The sequence below is a fragment of the Manacus candei genome, unplaced genomic scaffold (genome assembly GCF_025592945.1).
Source record: "Manacus candei isolate 608988 ecotype Guabito, Panama unplaced genomic scaffold, ASM2559294v1 h1tg000103l, whole genome shotgun sequence".
NCBI classification, from domain to species: Eukaryota; Metazoa; Chordata; class Aves; order Passeriformes; family Pipridae; genus Manacus; species Manacus candei.
In genome coordinates, this window is record NW_026138151.1 from 1954083 (window position 1) to 1973215 (window position 19133).

The following is a 19133-nucleotide window of genomic DNA, read 5'->3' on the forward strand; positions in this document are numbered from 1 at the left end:
TTCAAAGCTCATAATGTTTAAATTTCAAATACCATTGATATACAGATACTGGAAACCCACTGGGACTCAAACATGGTGATTAGTTCTACCACGCTTCCCTGCTGGGAGGGAGCAGAATTTGAAATATTGGTACAAAAAAATATCTTTCCCTACAATTCTTTTCTCACCAAAAACAGGAGCCCTGCTTACACCCAGTCCTGCTGACTTAAATGAGTGACTTACAGTGTCCAAACTAAGGATGCGTTTTAAAACCCACCAATTTTTTGTATAAATATTTAAATAAGAGTACCTGTAAAGGAAAGTAGCTTGTGTTAGCAAAGGTGTGAATAAAGTTATATGAGTATAAAATTTAAGCCAATATAACTGCGTCCACACCTAGAAACATTCACAGCAATCACACAGAAAACAAGTAATTCTTTTCTGCTTACATCCTCACCAACAGATCATTAGCTAACGAGTAACTCAGCCATATTTATTTATAGAACTTTGATTTTCATCTTCTCTTATTACATTTTATTTTTTTTTACTGAAAAGCTGAAGTGATACATGAAATGTCTATGCAACTGTTTCAAGATCATTAATAATCTGATAACTAAGCTTTCCTTTAGAGGAAAAAAATCCCTTTTTTTCCTTAGAAGAAGAAGAAGAAGGAGCAAGGTCCTTGATTTAGTCCAGCCTGACACCCCGTGCTGTGAGGACAGAGGCTGGGATGTGCTCTGGGATGTACCTCTGGATTTCCCTGCCTCGGGGGATGGAGCTGTGCTTGGCTCGCACATGGAAGCTCATGAGCAAGCAAGGGAAACTGGATATTCTCCACGTTTGCAAATCCACCATGCCAGTTAGACCTGATAAAATTTTAAATGCTCCCTTGAATGAAGTTTTTTAAATGCTGCTGTTGTTATCCCGCTCATTTTACATGGGAGTTTGGCAGCGGGTGCCATTAGCGAACATTCAGTGTCAACAGTGTCATGATGTTGCTCTTAGAGATGTGTCAAGTACCCGAGCGTGATCTTGTTGCATTGAAAATTAACCACAGCAGTCAGACTGTGCCAATTTCTTGCATTAGATCCAGAAGGAAGCCAGCAAACGTGTCAGGTGCACAGAGCGTGTTTCAAGAATAAACAAGCAACAAAGGAAACCTCCTTTCTTCTGCTGCTTTTTTTTCCTTTGTACCGCATCTTGTCACACAAATTATTTTTTTTAGGGAAAAAGCCTTCCTTCTGCTCTGCTGTGCTGAGCAGCCTGGCTCTGCAAGGGGAAAGGAGGGATGGTAGTGAGCCAAAGGGCCCCAGAGCCCTGGGAATCCTGTAAGGCAGCCACTTACAACCTGGTTTTATCTTGCTTTTCGCTCATTATCCGTCACAGAAACTTTGGAGGCAAGACAGGAATTTAGATAAACCACACAGATTTGGTTCCCAAGGAAGACTGAAAAAAAGATATATTTTAGAAGTGTGTTGCCCAGACCATATTAGTTAGCAGATCTCAGCCTAAATGCACTTTTTTTCCCCTGATTTAATCACAGTTTTTCTCTGCAAGTCATTTCTCTGTCTAAATCTTCAGTTTCTTGGAAACCACATGACTGATGGTCCTCACTGCTCAAGCCTGAGCTAATCTATTGTGCTTTAGCTGCAGAGTTGCCCACTCAGCGTTATACACGGCTCTAGTTTGCACCACTTGTTTTATGAGGTATAATATCAGCTTTATATCCTTTGTAGCTGAAATGCTGACAGGTTTTTTTCCCCTGTGATTCAGGCTGGGGGAAAAAAAAAATGCATCTTTTGAGTTGAGAAATGCTCACATCAAACTATTTTCATCTTGCTTATTCACACGAAAAGGTTTGGGAGAGAAACACCAAAGTCCACGTGCAGAGACCTGGCACATCAGAAACCAAGAGCAGTTTGCCCAGGGTCACCTGGGGCCAGCATCAGGCTGGTATGAGACCCAGGGATACACCAGCCCTCACCCATGGCACCACCTCTATCTGGATGGAGCCTTGGTGGGCTGCAGCTTCCCCTGCAGCAGCTAAAGGTCCCAGGCAAACATGACAGTCATCTTTGGTTTTTTAGCTTGTAACAGGGAGGCTTTGGCAGGACCAACCACCTTAAAAGCTTCTGAAAAAAAACCCCAACTCTGTTCTTGTTTCATAACACAGTGATGGAAACCATGTCTTCCTAATAATGCTTCTTGTGCAACTGGGGTATCGTTACATCATCGACTGGAAAAGCTGCTGGAGTGAGGTCACCTCAGTCCCAGGGCCCTGCCCAGCTCCTGCAGTGCCTGTCTGAGTGCAAGGGAAAGCTCACCCTGAGGAAAATCCTGCTGCTTCCATCCACAGTGCACAGCCAGGCTCCCCGTGTCGGGTGGGCACCGCTGTGCTGGGGCTGCCCAGAGTGGGGCAGGGGGCTCCCAGGGCCACTCAGCCACCATCCTACCACGTGAGCAAGCACAGCCCTGTTTTACATGGCTGGGATGAGGCTCAGGTGCTGTCTGACCCAATGGAGATGTTTGCTAGGGATGAGAATTTTTTCGAGAGCTTGCAATAAAACAAACTGCTGGAGGCAAAATAACAAAACAGGCAGTGTGAGCTCTTCCAGTGGGTCAGCTGGAGCTAACTCTTTGAAAACAGCAATCTCTCTTCCAACTGCATCTCACCAAAGCATTTCCAAGACAGATATCAAGAGACCTGCAACAAATCACCCAGGAACTCAGGTTAGAGATGAAATTCCAGGAAAATCTGAGCACAGGGAATAGCGGCTGAGCTCATCTGTGGGAGAGGACACTTATGCTGTGAGAGGTTATTCTGGTGTTTAGTAACAGGTGGGGAAATGATCTTTCAAGTTAGAGATATTTCAGCCAAAGGTGGCTGTTGAATAAGCCCACCTCAAGACTCAGAAGGACATTTGAAGGAGCTGACTCCTTATGGCAGTGTGCTGTGCAACTGGCATTTTACTTCTAGCAGTTGAGCAAAATTACAAACAGCTGGTGGATTTTTGGCACATTTTAAAACATTTCTTTCAAGGTACTTTATTTCTTTCTTCAAAATAAATACACATGCCACACATTTCCCCTTTTTTCACTTTTGCAGTGAACTTGTATCCCAAGCACCATTTTTTAGCTGGCAAATTTCTTATTCATCAAAGCCAAACCCCTGTGTTGATTTCTCTACACCACTGGGACCCAATTTCATTTCTTTTTCTTTCCCTGAAGGCTGGTAGTCCCTCTATACGGGGTGAACAAGTGGGTTCATACCTGATAAAGGAGGAGAGGGTGATCCCAGCAGAGCTGTGTTATCACTGTGCTCACCCTCCCTCCTGGGGCACAGTCCCTCAGCAGAGCATCCCAACTCAGTGGGGAGCTCACAGGGGCTTCTAAAAGGTGAGTGGAAAAAACTGATTATTTTATGCATGAGGGATTTGTTTCAAACACCGCTGTGAGGACTCCCCAGAGGTCCTAAAAGCTAAGGATAGATTTTGAGAACTGCATTTCTTGCACGTGGAGGGGTAAAGTGATGACTGCTCTGTTCAATTCCCCAGAGCAGAGGTCAGGAACAGAAAGGCAAAAATTAAAATCTCAGCTCACAGATTGCCTCCCTGTGTGAATATCTTGCCATCAGTTAACACTTAACTGCAGCCAGAACTGCTGCCTGCCCCCAAATCCTCCCTGTCCCCCCTTCATTTGTAATTGCTGAGAAAATAAACATCCTCTGCATCACACAAGGTCATCCCCATCCTCCAGGCAGGCCTGGATGCACACTCTGCTCATCCTCCCCTGGTCTGCTCTGGTACTCAGCTCTATCAAGAACCTGCAGTGGCCAGGAACCAGCAATAGCAATGGCACGTTGCTTTTCCAAGGAATGTTGTGCAGTGTAAGGCTACAGGCAAGTACATGCAAAGCTGAGAATGAAGTCAGGGGCTTCCATTTTCTTAATGGCACCTTTGACATACCAAAAGCAGAGAATCTTTTGAATATGGATAAAATAAAAAAAAATATATAACAATTAGCAAATGGCCCTGAAAGTGCAAGGTCAGTGCTCGTGATGTACCTGTGGGGTGTGTTACATCAGTGACTCTTCCCAGACTGAGCAATTCCAGGATGTGTTTGTTGCCACAGAGCTGTACCACACTCAGTCCCTCTTGTCTTCCTTCTTCTCCAATGCTTTCTCTTTTCCATCATACAGCAACTAAATGCTGGCATTAACTTGGCAATCAATATCTTGTATTTCCCCTCTTTTCTACGATATCAGTCTCTAGAGAGCTCCCCTGCACTGTGCACATGGGCACATGTGCACACACTCATCTGCCTAAAATAACTCCTGTTTGATCCACTCCAGTTGAAAAGCCTTACAGGCTATGGCCAGGAGTCTCTTTGACCCACGATAAAACTTTGTTCAGCAAGCCAAAAGGACAAAACCCTGGAATTTCAACTTGGCTGATTATCCCTCTTTCTTCTCCCTGTCTCAAAAGTGCAGTTGCTTCCAGCAGCTCTGCTGCCCTGCTTTAGGTGAGGGTCTCTTTCGGAGGAAACCACAGTTCCCTTAAATTGAGAGGGGGCAGAACTGAAAAAATTTGCAGGGCTTAGATCTGAAGCTTTAGGATGAGTCTCTCTAAGGATTGAGAAAAGGAAATTTCACAGAATGGGTGTTACAAAAAAGAAAAAAATCTGTAATCAGTCTAATTTGATAACCAATTTGTCTCAGCCATGCTCTCACCCTTGCTTTTGAAATTAATGTTCTTTGGAGACAAATGTCAGTGAGCTGGGCTGGAGTGTGAAATCCATCACAAGCTCAGCCACCAGATGTGTTTGCTTTATGAACTTGGGATTTCCTGAATCTCATGGTTCAAAGCATGTGTCTCTATTACTCCAGATCAGGAGTGGTGAACTCGGCAGCTAACGACCAAGTCATAATTATTTATTGAGAAGTTTCTTATTTCCTGGGAAGTTTCATCAGATGAAGTTATTCATTGTGGAATACATGCTCCATTCAAGCAGTTTGAAATTTTCCAACAATTATTTGGTTCACAGACTCACTGTCTGGATACAAAATAATCTAATATGGTTATAATTTCCAGGTGTAAACGTTCAGTAACAAACCCAAACTTGTCTTCTGTTGAAGTCTCACATCTGAGCCTATGAGACTCATTAATCTCTAGAAACACAGACTTCTAATGCAAACTATAAAATTATCCATTTGAGGCAAATCCTAGATCCCTGAGCCACACATGCCTTGGGAAAGGCTTGATTTATATGGTTGTAAAACTCTTGCAGGAAGCATACAGTCTTTGAGTTACAAAGAAAGATGGAAGGAGGAACCTGCTTCATTTGCAAATTCAGTGTGCAGGACTGAGGGTGACATACTTGTCTTCTGACTTCCCTGCAAAACCAGGGAAGTTTTTAACATCATCACACCAAGACACACTGTGTGTGTTTATACAGAACTTGCTGATATTCCTATCTTAACAAGGTTTAAATTCACTATTTTAGCTCATGCCACCTCTTGCTCTCACAGCATACACAGGAGATGCCTCTCTCCTGGGTGCTCACAGCCCCAGACAGTGAGCTCTGGGGTGAGCAGTTCCTGCAAAGAAACACTGACAAAGCTTGAGATGACTGCAGCTGCCCCAAATCCAAGTTCAGTGCCATGTTTGCAAACTTCATCTCCAGTTCTTTGTTACAAGCACACACGTTTACAGAAAGCAGGCTGGATCCATATGGGATAGGGATTGTAATTTTTACACACTTCACTCTCAAATCTCTCTGCTGGGGTCAAGACAAAACAGCTGAACTGCTCACCTGTGCCTCCCTAATTTAGTTCCTTCAAAAGGCATTCCCTTCATATCCCACATTTCAAGGCCAGATGCATTTCTCCCAGTGGAGGACACGCTCAGGAAGGAGCTCACTCAGCAGCACAAACATCACTGAACCAGCCCCAGGCTGGGCACTGCCACTGGTGCCACCAGAGTGCCCCAGCACAACCCCTGCCCTCCCGTTCTTCTCTTACCTCCTTTCTGCCCCTGACGACCATTCCTGCTCCAAAAGGTAAGAAAAGCTCGGAGGATGCTGCTGCTTGTCCCGCTCCTCTGAGAGCCCAGCACAGAGGCAGCTCCCAAGCACCCTCCGTGCAAATTGATGATCGGGCAATAAAACTGTCTTTAGATAAGTAGAACCGTTTGCATACGCCTCTGTGTGCCTGCACCTGCCTGTTCAGCGAGTCATCACTCATTTCACAGCTCATTTCGCTGACTGTGGTCTACAGGTTTTATCTCTTTAATTGGGCAAACAATACACACCTTGCCTCTGCACATAAAGCCCAGTGCTAACGTGCATGCCTCCTGCAAGTTGGTCGTTTGGCTTTTTTTTTTTTTTAACCAGCCCTAAGTAATGCTGTGCATTTAAGGTGGATGTGCTCTCTTTTTGAAGCTTCTCTGCCTGCAGTGCAAATAGTCAGATTTTTGCAAAGATTTTGACTCTAAGGCCAGTCTTCAAGAGCCACATTAATGTCCAGTGAAGCCCAGGGGGAGAGTCCCTCTGATGTCAAATGGCTTTGGGATGGACCCAACAGTGCTAAAAAGAAAAGACAAGAAATGTGAATCCCCCTTCCCTCCCAAGCAAGGAGACTAAAGCAGAATAGCAGAGTAGAAAAAAAATTAGCAGTTACCCTACTTCATGTGGTTTCTCTGAGAAATGATTTAGCTTTTTTTTTGAACAAACAAGCAGTGCATTATTCAGAGGCAGGCTTTAGCATCTCCTGCTGAGGCCAGCAGAGTTAATGCAGTCACAGCCTCGGCCTGAGGAGAAGTTAATGCAAAGAGCAGCTGAAACTGCCCGAGCAGAGCATGGTCCTCCAGCACCATCTTCTCCTGTCATCTGCACCTCGCATTGCTCACTGCTCTGAGGGTTCCAACCCCATCCTGCAGGGCACTGGCACAGCCCCTGTTTCTCCTGCACACCCACCCCCTCTCCCAGCCCTGGGGAGGCAGAGAGTGCCAAGGGCTGCACCATCACCTGCCAACTGGCTCTGCACAACCCAGCTCTGCTCTGGGGGTCCTACCCGAGCTCCTGCGAACCGGCACCAGCACAAACAGCACAGACCTCACCACGGAGAGGGTGAGCACCCGGCCCTGCGGCAGCTTGAGCCGAGGAGGCAGGAGAGAACCACTCAAAGAACACCCCCACACACGCACACACACCCACACACACACTTTGCAGCGTGATTAGTTTTTGGCGAAGACCCACTGAATGTGGGGGGAGGGGGGGGAAAGTGCTGCCTTTGTTCGAGGATGCAAATGAGCATCTTTTTTAGAAGCTGAGAAAGAGCCCCGACTAACCAAAATTGCACATTGACTGAAATAAGCCAGGCTGCCTTTCAGATGTAGACTTCAGACAGAAAATGAAACATATCAAAGTGTCTGATTTGACGTGGCTTGCAGCTGCAAGGCAAAGCGACTGTCCCATTTTTTTCCCCTGAGGCGAACACTCAAGATTTTCTTGATCTTATCTTTGTCTTTCTATAAGTCTTTGAAAACCATCTGTAGAGATTCATAAAGGGTATTAGTGTTTTAAGTAAACTGCAGAAGTGATCTATACTGAACAGATGGAAACAAATCAAAAAGCTTAACGGGATGCAGAAAAAAACAGCAACGCTTAGAAAAATACTAGATATGAATGAGTAGGCAGGTTGTCTCCCATTTGTGTTACATTTGGTGTGGCATCTCTTTCCCAGAGCTCTCTCTGCAGCCCGCACACCACGCTCTCCTCGTCCCTCTCCTGTCCTCCTTCACAGGCTGCAAAACACTTCCCGGCTGCATTTGCTCTTCTGGACAAGCATCCCTTCAGTGGGAATTGTTCAGCTCCTTGGCAGAGCCCTGGTATCCACCTGGAGCCCTCGGTGCAGCTCCCTCACAAATAGATTGCGTTTGACAGCAAGGGGCTCTGATTTTTCACGGCTTGCCAAAACATTTCTGCACAGAGGAGGTGGGGGGAGAAAAGTGCTACAAATCAGCCTCGGTGTGCTCGGGGATTGTGCCGCTTGTTTGTTTGTTCCGGGTGATGTTTTTTCCTGACAGACGATTTCAAAGAAGCTCAAGACTGCTTCCTCAGTACCAGCTTTTCATAGAAGACACAGTAAGGTGCAAAATGATGTGTGTTACTGGAGTGAGTGGGCGTTAATGGGACTTCCTGAGAGTAGCAACGAAACCCACAGAGAAAACGCTTCACAAATTTTCCCTGGTATTTCAGCTGTGGCCTTGTGTGTTCTCTCCTGTCCCCATTAGTCAGAGCCCCGTGTGCCCAATCTGGGGAGGATGCTGTGACACTGCTGGAGAGAATCTACCCTGGTTCAGATCAGTCATTGTAACCCTGAGAAAAACCCATCCTCGGCCATATCTTTACTGCAAAGACAGTTTTTATATCAGTGTAGCTCTCGTTTCACAAAATTCCTAGCAGTTTGTCCAAAGTGGCCTGTCCCTGCTAACACAAAGTCTGGACTGTATAATCCCATAAATTTATCAGCCTCCATCATAAAACCATACAGTCTCCACACCTACACTCAGACAGTGTTGCTGCACAGCTGTTTCATAAACTCACCCCTCCAGCAGCAGCATTACCTGTTTTCTTTCCAGCTTACATGTATTAATGACAAGTTTCTACCTTTATTTCCCCTCCTCCTTTTCTACTCCTTTCTTTACTCACCAGTCCCTAACAGGCCCAAGGCAAAGGTTAAGGTAAATTCCACATGGGAGACCCAGGGGTGGGAAAGGCTGTTGGAGTGACATCAAAGCATTTTGTTTCTGTAGGATTTTACATGATAGAAGCTCAAGATAAATGTGTGTTTCTATTGAGCTACTTAATTTATTATGAAGACACAGGTTCTGCCTTAAGCATCTCAGGAGGAAGATGTTCTTATCCAGCAGTTCCACCTGGACCCCAGGATGGACACCAGGAACAGTCCTGCCTCTTTAGACTCTGGGACTCTTTGGTTGGGGTCCCCAGACACACAGGAAAAGACCACTTCAGATGAAGAAATTACAGAGTATGCTCCAACCCCATGTCATCCTTCCCTCAACAAGATGAAACCCCAGCAACCTTGACATTCCTCCTCTCCCCTGGCATGGGGCTCAGGCCATAAGGCTTCAACATGAGCAGATGTGGGGATGGAGTGATACATGAGCAGGAGTGATGGAAAAGGCCCTTCAGCTGACCATGTCTACCCACCAGCCTCCAGGACAATCACTGTCATGTGTTACATGCTGTTTGTCACCACCTCTCTTAGCCATCAACCAAGGAAATGAAACTTTCCTACATATTTCTCTGCTCCTCCCAGAAGGGCTCATTTCCTTCTGCTCAGCCATGCCACCTTCCCTCTCCAGAAGGGATCAGGTAAAGACTGACTTCCACCCCTGTCCATCAGGCCACACTCATGAGACCACGTGTGGATAACACCTGGGGCATTGCCAGCCTGAATAAATCCATTTTTACCCCCATATGGAGCTTAGCCAACTCCATGCTCTCCTCCTGAGCAAAGCACGAGGCATCCCATGCTGTCATCCCAATGGTCCTTCGGTATTTGGATCCATGGAAGTGCAGATTCCCAGTTCTATCCATCTACCAGCCTAGAGAGCCTTGCATGCAAAAATAGAGGCAACACTGCGACTGATATTTTTAGAAAGGGAATGCATATGTAAATTATTCCCCTGAAAATGTCTCTGTGCGTCAGACTCTCCCCTGATTCAGAGAACATCCCTTCTATCTTTTCCTCAAGTACACGCTGTGTACAGCGAGGCTGAACATCTCAGGCAGGGAAGGTTGCTGCAAAAGTGATTCATCTATCACATCCTTCACAGCTTCGGTAAACTGGAACGGTGAGAATGTCTCTGCCCCCAGCCTTGGCTGCTCCAGAGCTCCCCCACTCCTCTCCCATTCACAGCTCTGTGTGCACAGCAGGGAGTGTGGCTGGATTCCTCCCCTCCACACCCACAGCTCCCACCGTGTGCTTCCTGCTGAGGATGCAGCCAGAATCCAGACGGGCCCATCTGGTGGGAGCACCCCCCCAGTCGGGGTCTCAGGGGTTGCAGACCGAGGTGGCCAGGCAGTGAGGAGCACTGGCTGTCCTCTGCATCCACCCACCAGAGGAGCTCAGGTGTGATTCCTGCAGTCCTGACCATCCCATTGGCGAGAGCCAACCTTGCTCCGGGGCTGCTCTGCCCCAGGCAGACAAGACATCCCACCCGTGCTCAGTGCTGGGGATGTGGAGCCTCCCAAGAGGAAGCAGCACTTCCAGTCAGCACAACACGCAGCTGTGTTTCTCCACCCCCTCGCACTCACAGCCTCCATCAGTGCAACCTGCCCAAAGCTCCTCAGGTCCCAGGGGCTGCTCAGCAGCTCAGGCAGGGCAGGAACCCTGCACTAGCAGGCACCTCACAGTGCCCTGCACTTTGGGAGGTAAACAGCACAGTCCCCGACGTGATGTTCGATCACTGTCCAGAAGCTATTAGGGAGCTAATTAAAATGAATAGATCACTTAAGTATTCAGAGTTCATATCCCATTAATTCAACAGCGCAAGATACAGAGGGAAAGACAAAGGCTGAAGAAAAGGCCAAGGATGGTACAGCAATGTTCCTCGGTGTGGATTTTTTACCCTCCATTCTTGTAACACAAAAGATAAGTCTGTCTCCTGGCTTATCTAGATACATTTATAAAGATTAAAAACACACTCCTCTGCCTTTGCATTCTGCTGTAAATGATTAGCCCGTGGTATCATTAAGCAGGCATTCTGCCAGCTGCAAGGCTCTGATTTAAGCCACAAAGACGGGGAAATTCAGAGCAAAACCTGCTGCTGCCCTCGTGGAGCAGCCAGGCAGGCAGGACCCTGCCACCTCCCTGCCCTTGCAGGGAGATGGGGCTGCAAATGCAGCCTCAGCTCTGCAGGAGATTCTGGCCCCAATTCCTGCACCGGGAGGGGGAAAAACAGGGCATTTTCCTGCTGCCTGGCAAGTTTGGGGAATATGAACAGTGGTACCCAGGCAAGGGCATAGCTCCCACCTGGAGCAGCCCAGTGACCTCACTTCTAAGCTCCCTCTCTGGCTGTGAGGCAGGCTGTGAGATGGGAGTAGCAGATTCTAAAGCCTTGGACAGGAACCAAGAAGGTGCCCCTGCAAAGAAACTGCTGTCCCAAAACACATCCTGAAAACCCAGCTCAGCAGGGATGAACAGGCTGCAGGAGAAGAGTCAGGTAGCTCAGAGGGTGGAAAATAGGATCACACCTTAAAAAAAGCCACTGATAAATAGCTGTTGGTATCTCCAGGCACAGCCCTGCAGCCCATAAGACCTGGATATTGCTGTACTGCAAAGATCTGTTTGCAGCAGTTCAGTGGGGCCCTAAAGAGAGAAAAATTCAAGAGCAGCTCTGGTCCTGATCTCACCCCTCACTGCAGGGTTTATGCTTCTCTATCACCCTCAAGTCCCACAGTTCATATCTCTCTTTAGAACTGGCACTGCAGGCACCTAATCCTCCCTCTCTCCCTGCAAATATTCACAGGTCAGAGAAATTAAGCCACAGGCAGCCTTGCTGAAGGACATGTGTGCTTGTATCCCAAAAGACTGTGCTCATGCTCCTATGGTTTGGAGCCCTTCAGCTGAAGAAAACCTATCTCAAGGAAATGCATTTCTTTGTCACGTTCCAGACCAGCACAAATTAATGTATCGGCATTAAAAGTCCATGAAAAATGGGGTTAATTACGGAAACGATGACCTTTATATACAGCAGCTCAGGCATGGGCTGCTCCCATACATCATCATGTTAGGAAGAGCCACTTACTGACACACAACAGCAAATAATAAATAATAAATAATTAATCCATCAAACTAAATTGAACCTTGTGTAATGTAGTCCTGACAAGCCATAGATTAATTTGCCTAATCCATCATTTGTTAATCCTTCATCCCCAAGAAATGCACATAACTGTGTCATTCCAGTCTATCATACAGGCACAGGGACTCAGCTACAGTCGTCCAGAAATCCATCAACTGAGTTTCCCACCTGTAGCAAAAACTGCCAAAGCATTGCAGTTCCACGTGTCAAAGGTGGATAACTGGAGCACCAGAAGTGTTGCATTTATGAAGCCACAAAAATAACAGACTTTTATATCACCTGTAACTAAGAGAATTACACTAAGCTTAGCACATTCTTTGCACTATATAATTAATAAATGCTAATATTCAACATCAGAGGAAACTGGGGCTGTGGTCCATATTAGTAGACCCACATAATAAACCAAATTGCATAAAAGCTTGCACGTTAGGGTGAGGCTCTTGATAAGAGAAGGAAATGAAGAGGATTTTTAGGTTTCAAATGGATTTTATCCTGAGTCCATTTAGGATTTTACAGATGTAGGAGAGGTGACAGCAGACCTGGGGAGCTGTAGCTGGACAAGATACAGCAGCAGTGGGTGTGCCCACCTTACTAGAAGTACTGGAAATTAGCAGTGTATTTCTGTAACCAACAACTGCAAAGTGGTCCCAGAGAAGAACAACCACTGGATTTAAGTGCAATTAAATCTCCCAAACTTTCTGTGGGAACCAGATGCTTCTGTATCAAACTCAGTTGAAGGCAAAAGTAAAACCTACAACAGTACCAAGCTGTGTAGTGGGAGACAGGCAGGAAGGCAGGCACTTCCCAGGCACCCTTGCTCCTCAAATCCACCCAGCTTCCCAGGTTAGGGGGAAAATTTCATACAGGATTCTTAAATATTACAGGAACCCAACAACTTCCCCCCAGTTCATACTGAGTGACAAGTTCCACAGCAGTAGTACCTAAAACACTCACTTAGGCAAACTGTTATTAAGAAAGACAACTACTCCCACACAAGAACTGGAAATCTGTGTCTGGTTTTAAAGAGAAAGCCAAGAAGCAAACAATTAAATACTTTCCTCTCTCAAAACAGAGGGAGTTGTTTCCCACTCTTATTGTCAAATCCAATTAATTTGTTCTCTGCAACATCACTTGCATTTGCTTTAACTGTCAAGTGACGCCACGAAGTGACGGTGCCAAACCTGCCCAAGAGCTGCAGTGGAACCCTTGTGGCTCTTTTTCATTCAACTTTAACCCCTCATGTTCACACTCTGCTTGTGCATCGTGGCTACTTGATCCTCACTGAGCAGCTGGGTGAGTGTGCAGGGCTGCAGGATCCTTTCCTGACAGGGGGACAAGGAGTGTTGCACCAGGAGGATCCCTCTTCTGGCATCAGCCCAGTAAAAAAAAATCCTTGAAAAACATTCCAGGGATGGCAGGAGCAGCAAGGACAGCAGGAGGGTCATGGTTTGCTGCCTTACCTGGCAACAAAGATCAGCAACTTGCATTGGTCCTGCCCCAGTGCAGAAGTCTCCATCCCCAAGACCCAAACACAGCTTGAGGGAAAAGGCTTTCAGATAAGCAGGGCAGGAGCACTGGGTGGAGGAAGGACAACACTGGCAACATAAATCCAACCAAGGCAGGACCTTTGTCACACCTCAGCAAGAGGGCACTGCACTCCTGATGAATTATCTAGGGGAGAATTATGAAGTATTAGCGTGTTTTTGCATAAAAAGTGCAGTAATAGCTGAAAACTGTAAACCATGGCTTAATGGAAGAAGTCACAGTTACCTGTGCAAATGCATATTTAATGCTCTCAGAGGACAACTGTGACAACTGCTTGGCAGCCAGGAACTCTTTCTTAAGAGCCACTGTCATAAGCTTGTGATCTAGTTCATAAATAATCATCAAATTAAATGATTTATGGATTTGCAGAACTAAAACTTTCCTGTCTGTGTTCTCCCTCAGCTCCTCCTCAATGGTTGGGAGAGGAGGGGGACACAGCAGAGCTGCAGGAGCTGGGCTGAGGTCACTGTGCTCAGGTTGAGGGTACACCTTGCTTTGCCAAGGGCAGTGCAGACAGCTGAACCTGGCACAGGGGTACCCATGGGATGGGCTCGTGGGTGACCTCAGGACCCTCCTTGGCTCCCAAGAGCCACATCCACATCTGACACCCACCCCAGGCTGGGCTGCTCCTGCCCTGCACAGCATCCTTCAGGTCCTGGCTTGTCTGGGAAAAACTTATCCCAAGGCAGTGATGGTTGAATTATCATCCAGACACTAATCTCAGAAATCCCAGTCCATTTTCTCCACTTATCCCTCTACTTAGGAGAGCCAGACTGAAAATAAACTGACACACTCAAGTGTTATACGATTATCACTATATAAATAAATGTCACCACATTTAAATCACAACCCAATCTAACTTTGAGGTCAGCCCTGCTCTGAACAGGAGGTTGGACTTGGGACTCTCAAGGTCCCTTGCAACCTAAATTATTCTTTGATCTGGTGATTTTTCCCTAACAGAAGTTTCCCATCATTTTAACAGAACTAACTTATTGCAAGTCACATGAAAAAGAAAGTTTAATAACAGGTACCTCCTGTTTTGGAGCTGCTTTGGATTCAAAGCTTTAGGGGAGGTAAATATATTTAAAAGACATTGGAGCCTTTAAAGGCAGGCACAGGTTGCAATCCTGTAGCGCTCTGCACAAGACAGGCACCCAGCTCAACTGCTGGCATAACTGCTTTCATATCCATTGCAATTTGATTTTATAATGGCATCCAATTACCTTTCGTTGCACAGAAGGCAGACTTGAAAAGTATCCTATGATATATTTTTTTTTCTAATTGCTAATTTGCCTGTAGTGATTTGCAGCTTGCCCTCCTCTTCCTGGGAGCACCAGCAGCATATATATAAAAACTTGGGGTCAGGTCGTTGTTGTGGCTCGGAGAAACCCCAAGAAACTGCCTTTCTCTTGCCAGAATCAAGGCTGTCCCCACAGCCCTGTCTGCAGCACGGCTGCCGGGAGGATCAAGCCGTGCTCGTGTCGGGCTTTGATGTTCCCAGGTGGAAGGAGCTTTAACGGGGCGGCGGAGTGTTGTTTTTACACGAGATTTATCAGCGCAGTTAACGCAGCGCCACAGAGCTGCTCCCCGAGCATGCCCTGCATGAGAATCAGCTCTCAGAAGCCGGGCTGCTGCCGCAGGTACGCGCTGACACTCACCTTCAAAGGGCTTTACAAACATTAGCTCGGCAGGTCTCACCCCTGTCTCCCCGAGGAGAGCTCAGCTCTGCTTCCCGGAGAAGGGAGGCGGGCGCGGAGGTCACGGACCGGCTTTGTGATGGGCTCGGGAGAGCCGGGATTCAAAGGAGATTTAAGTGTCTTATTTTCACACAGACATTTATATGGGGCTTATACATTGTACTGCCCGGAGGAACCTCGTGCTTCGGCGCACGAGGCTTCTGGTGGGTTGGGATGTATTTCATCCTGAGCTGTGTAATTTCTCAATATCCAACAGGATGAGCAGCTCTGTAAAACAGAGCTCTCGAGCAGAAGCTTTGTTGAATTTTAACAGAGGCACATCAATGAATCCCCACTGATATCCAAGGGAGATCAAACAGGAGGCTAGAAAAATTACAGGAGAAAGCATCTGGGATCCTTTGGGGGAAAACCATCAAAGTATTATAGGAAAATACAAAGCTTGATTGGGTATGAAGAGGTCATCCAGTCCAGTGTTTATCAACCTTTAAAAATCACTTAGCTCCTTAATCTGGAAGCCACAGACTACTTTGTGCACTGCTGGCACAACTGCCTTACTTGCAAACCTAATCAATATTTGGACCAATGCTGAAACAAGTTTTTTCCTCTTCCATTTTGTTTTTTCAATTCCTACATAATTTCTGTCTTTCTGGTTGTCTTATGACCTACCCTGGGATGTCCTGTGAACACCTGGCCTCCCTTTCCAAAACCACAGATGCCATCAAAGCCATCCACACAGCCCAAGACAAAGTACCATTCCCTTCAGTGACCTCACTGTCGTCTCCTCTGCTCCACCCCACTCCACCGTCCCAGTTCAGGGCTCCTGTGGTTTGCCTGCCTCACCTCTGCAGGCACTACACAGGGACATGCTCTTTTATAAGATTTTAAAAACATCATATACCTTTAATATACCTCTTGCCAAAATATTCCCACTTTCTTCTGATCATGGTTGGGATGAACAAGTCTAGCAAAAGCAAATTGGTCTTACTAGGTAGCAAAGAAAGACTGCTCTGAGATATCAAAGTCATCCTCAGACTTCTGTGGACAGCACATTTTACAGATCCAACTGTGCTGTCAAACAGAAAAGCCCAGTAATTTAAATAAATACTATGCCTCTAATCCTACCCAAATTTAACTATTTCCTGAGCTACCCTTTGCTGCAGGAAAGACATCACTACCAGACTCTAAGACCAGATCCTTTGTGCAGCCTCTGTACAAGATCCTCCTGATCTCACTCAGAGCCAGCCCACCTTCCCTAAATCTTTATCCAAGACTATGGGCACACAGCCATCCACCCCTCAGGATGCACAACCTTTGGGATGACACCAAGCAGGTATTTTTCATATTCAGACAAAACCATCCACCCCTCAGGATTCACAGCCTTTGGGAGGACACCAAGTTAGGGGGTTTCTTTACATATTTGGGCAGATGGAAGCGAGCCTTTCCCACACCTCCTCCTGCCCGGAACTAACCCAGCCCCTCCACCTTCTCCCTCCACCACAGGAGCAGCAGTTCCGCGTGGCTCGTGTGTGTAACTAATGCGCCGGGGCCTGTTTTTTGTTTAAATAGCTGTGAAAAGCACTGTGTGTGTTTTACCCAGAGATATATTACACTTGATTAGGCCGAGCGCTGGAGCGCGAATGCTACAACAGGAGACGGACGTGCTTAACTAGCGGTTCCAGCCTCGCGCTCCCGCGTCCGGGGGTCAAGGGAAAGATTAACTATATCTGACTGCCGTGTCAAAACACTCAATTGCAGCATTTATAAACCCACAGAACTAGTTGCCTCAGTCGGCAGAGCAGATTTATTTCCCCTCCGTGTGGCTCCCGCAAAGCAAACCGGGGTCGAGTTGGCTTTCGGCTCCTTCCAAAGGGCACAGGGATCTGAAAGGTGTCTTCAGCCAAAAAAAAAAAGTCTGTGGGGGAAAGATTGTGTTTTTCAGTTGTCTCTTCTTAAGCCTGCAAGCTCTGAAAGTCACCTGTCTGAATGCTATCTTAATGGAGGGGGAAAATCTGATTTCCCAGCTCTTCAACACACATAATAACTTTTGTTTTACACTCAAAAACCTTGGGGGGGTGGGAGGGGAAGTTCTGCTTTTTCGTAGGTTAGGGATATCTGGGTTTTGTTGCTCTATAGAATTCTGAAAACGTCGCTCTGTGCAAAACAAGTTGAAGGTGACCCCTGAAGAGGGATCCCCAGGGGAGCCCTCCCATTTCAAAACCAGCATCTTTTCAGGATACCATGTTTTAAGCCCCTGGTTAGATTTGGAACTGGTACATACAGCTCTGGGGGTGCAAGTGTAGTCCTTTCCATCTCAGCATACACCTCCACTGACACAGATTGAGTGATGCCCAGTGTGAGCAGACAACTGCAGTATGTGGCCACTGAGAATCAGAATTTGGGCAAATGGGACCACTATTTAAATAAACCAAACCAAAAAACCCTGCCACATCTTTAACTGTATGACACATGTATGATTGAGGAAGAAGCCTTTGCTTCCCTTCTGCTCCCAAATTCAAGAATTTTTTCTCAGCACTCAGACTCAATTCTATCCAACTTGTTGTCACTTCAAATTGTCCCCCTTTACCACGTCAAACTCAATGGCCACCATGTGATGTGCAGTGACAGCTTATTCCATCCTATTTCATTTATGGTTTCAGCATCAAGGCCAGGATCAGAGATGTCACCAGTATTTCAAGGAAAAGGCACCAACATCCAGGGTCAGTACACCACACACACTGCAGATACTTTAGGGAGCCACTGCTCCCCCAGTTCTGCAAAAGCAGGGAATTCCATGTATTTCAAGCCTGTAAAGAGCACTTTTGTTTCCAGGGGTAGGACCAGAGCATCCAAGAGGTGCCAAATCTAGAAAAGCTCATCCTTCAAAACGTGCCATGTGTTTCTTAGCCTCCTCCAGGCCCCATGGACTCCTCTGCTCAAACCAGCAGTTGTTCAAGGGTTCCTGCTCTACATCCTGCTGCACAAAGCAGAGGTGCCTGTGTTAAGCCTGGCAGAAGACACAAACAGGACTTCTCCACTCAAGTCACAGGAATGTTTCTGGGTAGAGACTGTCTGGATAAACCAGATACTTCAGCACCCTCAGCTATGCTGCAGGGGTGCAATTTTGTTTTTAAACTGCACTTAGCAGCGTTCTGACTTGTAGGTTTCACTTTTTAATAGTAAACACATTTTGTAGGTGCCAGAGAACATTTCAAAGCATTTCAGTGGAGTCCTTTTACCTCCACAGCCTGGGGGCACATACACTGAAACAACAGCTGAAATCCAATTACTGAGGAATATTCTCAAGTGTATTTCCATAGGTAATTTGTTAGTCTGTTGGAACATGCAAAGTGATTTTCCTCCACTTCTTCTAAGGTGCTGTACCTTAAGCTCCTCTGTTGAAGATTCCTACCCAAATTGCATAGTAACTAACTACCACTGAGAAGGAATCCACAGGACCACCTTCTTCTCCTGGGGAGCAACATTCCAGCCCCTTCCAAGGCTCAGCCCTTACCTGTGATTTGATCAAATGTTCCTCAGCCCAGCCACACCACAATCCTGCTGCCACCCGAGCTTCTCCTTGCCCAATCAGTTTGATGCATAAAGACATAAGAAGCCTGAAAGTGTTTTTCCTTCAGCATCCTGTTTATTGATTTAGCAAAGAGCTGACACAGATGTGCAGTTCTAGAGACAAGCTGTAATGCAATCCCTTCATCTGCTGTCACTCAAAATCACACAGGCTGGCTGCTGCCATAAGGGGAGGTGTGGCCTCTCTGCTCGTTTGGGGACTGTCAAACAACCCAGCCATGAGCTTTGTCCTCATTAGGGTGGTACCCCCAGACTGCCACCATGTTTGTGCTGTATGTGCCATCACAGCACATCTAGTGCTGTGCCCAGGAGACCCCCACGTGCTGGGCACACACACAGACACCCACAATGTCCTTCCCCTCACAGCCAAAGAAAAGCAATCATGGCATCAACCAACCCAGAAGTCACCACTGTGATGGCCCTGCTTGGGGTGCTCTCC